This window comes from Tiliqua scincoides, chromosome 14, assembly GCF_035046505.1.
Source record: "Tiliqua scincoides isolate rTilSci1 chromosome 14, rTilSci1.hap2, whole genome shotgun sequence".
NCBI classification, from domain to species: domain Eukaryota; kingdom Metazoa; phylum Chordata; class Lepidosauria; order Squamata; family Scincidae; genus Tiliqua; species Tiliqua scincoides.
The window spans coordinates 15,211,219-15,215,643 of record NC_089834.1 but is presented as its reverse complement, the minus strand read 5'-3'; the positions used below and the strand labels follow the sequence as shown (position 1 = coordinate 15,215,643).

The following is a 4,425-nucleotide window of genomic DNA, read 5'->3' as shown; positions in this document are numbered from 1 at the left end:
ATTATCTGCAGAATTTGGTATCTGCGGGGTGGGGGGTCCTGGAATGGTTCCCCAACATATACCAAGGGCCCACTGTACTAGGCTATGTTTCCATTACATATAGGACGGACCTTAGGAGCTGCAGGGTCCAATGCAAAACATTATTGTGACCTGCCCCCCCAATCGAAAGGATAAGTGTCAGTGGTGAGGCACCTTGTAGTGGTGTCACCACCAACTACTTCTGGGGGGGCTGCAAGCCAATCGAACCCCAGGGCAGGTAAGAGGGGGGGCAGTGTCCAGCAGCAATAAAGTCTAAGGAGAAATCTGAGGACCAAGAAAGGTGGTATAGAAATACCTGTATTATTATTATTATTATTATTATTATTATTATTATTATTATTATTATTATTATTATTTCACTGTACTCTCCTTGCAATGGCATGGGAGATTTCGTGCTGGAGTGTCAGCTGAGGGCGCTCCACTCACCGCCCCAGTGCGGGACTCCTCCAGGCACCGGGCCAAATTTCACTAAGGGCACAGCCTAACCAGATCTAATGAGAAGTAAGTCCTATTTTGTTCAATGGGGCTTACTCTCAGGAAAGTGTGGTTCGGAGATTGTAGCCTAAATGGGTCAAATTGCCCTAAGGTCAGCCCAGATTGCATATGGAGCCTACGGGGTTGCCATGGGATTTTTTTTTGAGGCCAACAGCGTCAAAAAGAGAAGCATCACTTGGGCTGCCATCCCATTCGTGCTTTCCCGAAAGCAAACCCGATTGAACCCAATGGGACTTGTTTCTGAGTAGACCCTGAGGGCTGCAGTGTTGGCATTGTGGAAGGGCACCACCCATCAGAGAAGATCGAAAGCAGGGTGTGATGGAGATACCCATCTCACATCCTTAATTTCCAGCGCCTTGTAATCTGAATATGGAAGCTCTGTTCTTATGTTAAAAAAAAACCATGAATAACAGCCATCCTCAAATTTATGTGTGACGCAAGCAAAACCACTATGCATTCTTTGCAAAGAGAACCACAAGGGCTAAAGAACTCTGTCTTAGCATCTATGGTTGGTGACCTTCAGTCTCGAAAGACTATGATATAAGCCTACAGCACCCGGTATTCCCAAGCGGTCTCCCATCCAAGTACTAACCAGGCCGGACCCTGCTTAGCTTCCAAGATCAGACAAGATCGGGAGATAGTGTTCAGTATAGGGAGATGGTTGGCAACCTTCAGTCTGGAAAGACTATGGTAGAAGCCTACAGCACCCGGGATTCCCAGGCGGCCTCCCATCCAAGTACTAACCAGGCCTGACCCTGCTTAGCTTCCAAGATCAGACAAGATCGGGAGATAATGTTCAGTATAGGGAGATGGTTGGCAACCTTCAGTCTCAAAAGACTATGGTAGAAGCCTACAGCACCTGGGATTCCCAGGCGGTCTCCCATCCAAGTACTAACCAGGCCTGGCCCTGCTTAGCTTCCGAGATCAGACAAGATCAGGCATGTGCAGGGTAACAGTTGCTTGAGGACTAGGAGCTTAATCTTAGAAAAATAGAATAAAAGCCAGCTTTTCACGTTGCAAAACTCTGCACTTAAATGAAATTGAAAGTTGAAACAGCCAGTCCCTGTGACAAAGAGCATTTGGAAAAGAGTCTTCGTTTTCAGACCTTCGCCAAGTGCTCAGCTTTTCCGTCACAGCTCTGCACTTGGTAACTTTTCTCAAGATAACACTTCATTTTTAGCAGCTGGGGGTGCGGTGGGGGCAACTGCTCGAGGGACTGTCAAAATTCCCACACATGCTGCACACCAAGGGACTTTCAGGACATAACTCAGCAGATCTAAAAGTGAAAATAAATGAGACGCAGAAGCTAGTTTCTCGTCCTGGTTCTTGCTGTCTAAGCCGGTTCTCAAACTCTAAGCCGGTTCTCAAAAAAAAAGTTCTCAAACTTTTTTAGTACCAGGTCCCACTATTTAGAATGAGAATCTGCCAGGACCCACCGGAAGTGATGTCATGACCAGAAGTGACGTCATCGAGCAGGAAAATGTTTAGCAATCGTAGGTTGCAATCCTACCCACGCTTACCCACTTACTATCGGAGTTAAAAGTCCCATTTACTGTCATTGTTAAAAGCATATACATAGTAGCCTGTTAAAAGTACAGATGTGTAACATTTCCCCAAATACAGTCACATACCATGGGAGCATCTAGTCTAATACATTAAAAATAAAATATTAAAATGAATGGGGACTCACCCGAAATTCCGACCCACAGTTTAAGAACAGAAGAACATTAGGAGAGCCCTGCTGGATCAGGCCAAAGGCCCATCTAGTCCAGGGAGCACACAAGACAACAGACACAACCTGCGTCCCGGTGCCCTCCCCTGCACCTGGCAATCAGAGGCAGCCCGCCTCAAAAACCAAAAGCTTGCACATGCCTACTATGACTTGTAACTCGTCATGAACATTCCCTCCAGAAATTTGTCCAATCCCCTCTTAAAGGCATCCAGGCAAGATGCCATCACTACGTCCTGTGGCAAAGAGTTCCACAGACTAATTACACACTGCCTAAAGAAATATTTTCTTCCGTCTGTCCAAACTCTTGCAACACTCAACGTTTGTGGACGTCCCCCAGTTCTGGTGTTATGGGAGAAACACAACACCACACGCAAGGTGGCTCGAGGTCCTTTTTCGAAGCCTGGAAGAGGCTTGTGATTATTTCATTTAGGGCGTTTCATCGACCAGAGTGAGGGAGAAAATTGAGTTTTGACGCATCGCCGCTCAGAGATCTGAGAAGCGCTTGTGCAGTCTATCCATACAGCTAAATCCACTAATTCTAGGGAATCACAGAGAATAATTGCTGTTTTCTGATGGATACAGGAATGCCTTTCAAAAGGAAGGGGGGGAAAGTGCTGCAGTGGTGAAGATACTGTTTTAGACAAGTCAAAATATGCTGTTTGCATCTGGCTTGCTTCGACTAACTTCAGAGCATCGAACAGCGGGAGGCAGCTTGTGATCAAAATAACATTTCAGTGTGCTCAGCCTGGCTTTCTTTCTTTAATGCTTTGCACAGGTATTGCTATACAGTGATCCGCTTAGCGCACCCTCTGACAGTCAAGCCGTTTCTCTGCTTACTCCTTGCTTACTCCTTAGTTACTCCAGCTAGAATCTGACTGGGCCCTGGATCCAGAGCTTGATGCCTACTCAAAAGCCGGGCTGAGCTTCCAAGCGTACCTTTAGAGCCGTAGGGGCTAGGAACGTGCGGCTTGCTTTTAAAATGAAAACTGGGATTTCGGAAAAGGGGCGTAGCGTTTTCTCAGTGCTTGTGTGGAATCGGTATCCGCAGGGACGGCTTTAAGCCCATTGGACGCATTGCTCCCGACTGAGCCCCTCACCCAAGGGGGCCCCGTGCTAGAGGAATCTACTCTAGTCTTGCCAATTACACACAACACATTACAAATGACAGCTGACGCCGAGAGGTGTTTGTTTCTAGTGAGTGAGATAGGATTACAGCCTAAGGGCCCAATCCTATCCTTCCCCGGTGCCCGGCGGTGCTGGAATGGCCACCACTGTATCCTGTAGTGCCAGGGAAGCTGCCAAAGGTCACCTTGGGGGAAGGGAACCTCAGTCCCCTAACCCCGTGTCAACCGTGGCTGGTTCAGATGGGCCTACTTGAATCTGCACCAGCCCTTGAGACCCATGTTGGGCAGCTTGGCTCGGGAGAGGGCATAGGATACGGCGGCAGTTTCTGCCACTCTCCTTCCCGAGCCCGGCCCACCCTCCAGCCCAAACTCCCCCTGCCCAGTTTCATCCTCTCCCTGCCTTCCCTTTGTGCTCCCTGAGTCCCCAAAGGCCTCCCCACTGCCTGGCGGAAAAACTTAATTTTTCCCCGAACTCTTAATTATATTCATATATTTTCAAAGGCAACCTACGCATTTTGTTTCTTAGCATGGATACCATTTTAGATGAAAACATGCTTAGACACACTGGGTTCATGAACTCACGCGCACTTCTTAAGCACACATTTTGTCGGGCTCTCCATTCAACCACAGAGCTACAAAGTCTACGATAAATTTTATCGACATCTTTAGGATTGTACAGACAGACCTTGGCTGTGAACCTGGGAACCTCAGCTCCTAAGGTTGGTCCCGCGTATATGGCCAGTCCTGTTACACAGTTTACTAAGCTTCTATGGACAATCATAAGAACATAAGAACAGCCCCACTGGATCAGGCCATAGGCCCATCTAGTCCAGCTTCCTGTATCTCACAGCGGCCCACCAAATGCCCCAGGGAGCACACCAGATAACAAGAGACCTGCAAGGCATTCTGGGAATTGTAGTTAAGAACATAAGAACAGCCCCACTGGATCAGGCCATAGGCCCATCTAGTCCAGCTTGCTGTATCTCACAGCAGCCCACCAAATGCCCCAGGGAGCACACCAGATAACAAGAGACC

The 4,425-nt window shown here is 48.0% G+C and overlaps 1 pseudogene; it reads right to left on the bottom strand.

The window, feature by feature from the left end:
* Nucleotides 1-1,381: 1,381 nt before the first annotated feature.
* On the bottom strand, nt 1,382-1,498 carry LOC136634947 (5S ribosomal RNA; annotated as a pseudogene).
* Nucleotides 1,499-4,425: the final 2,927 nt, after the last annotated feature.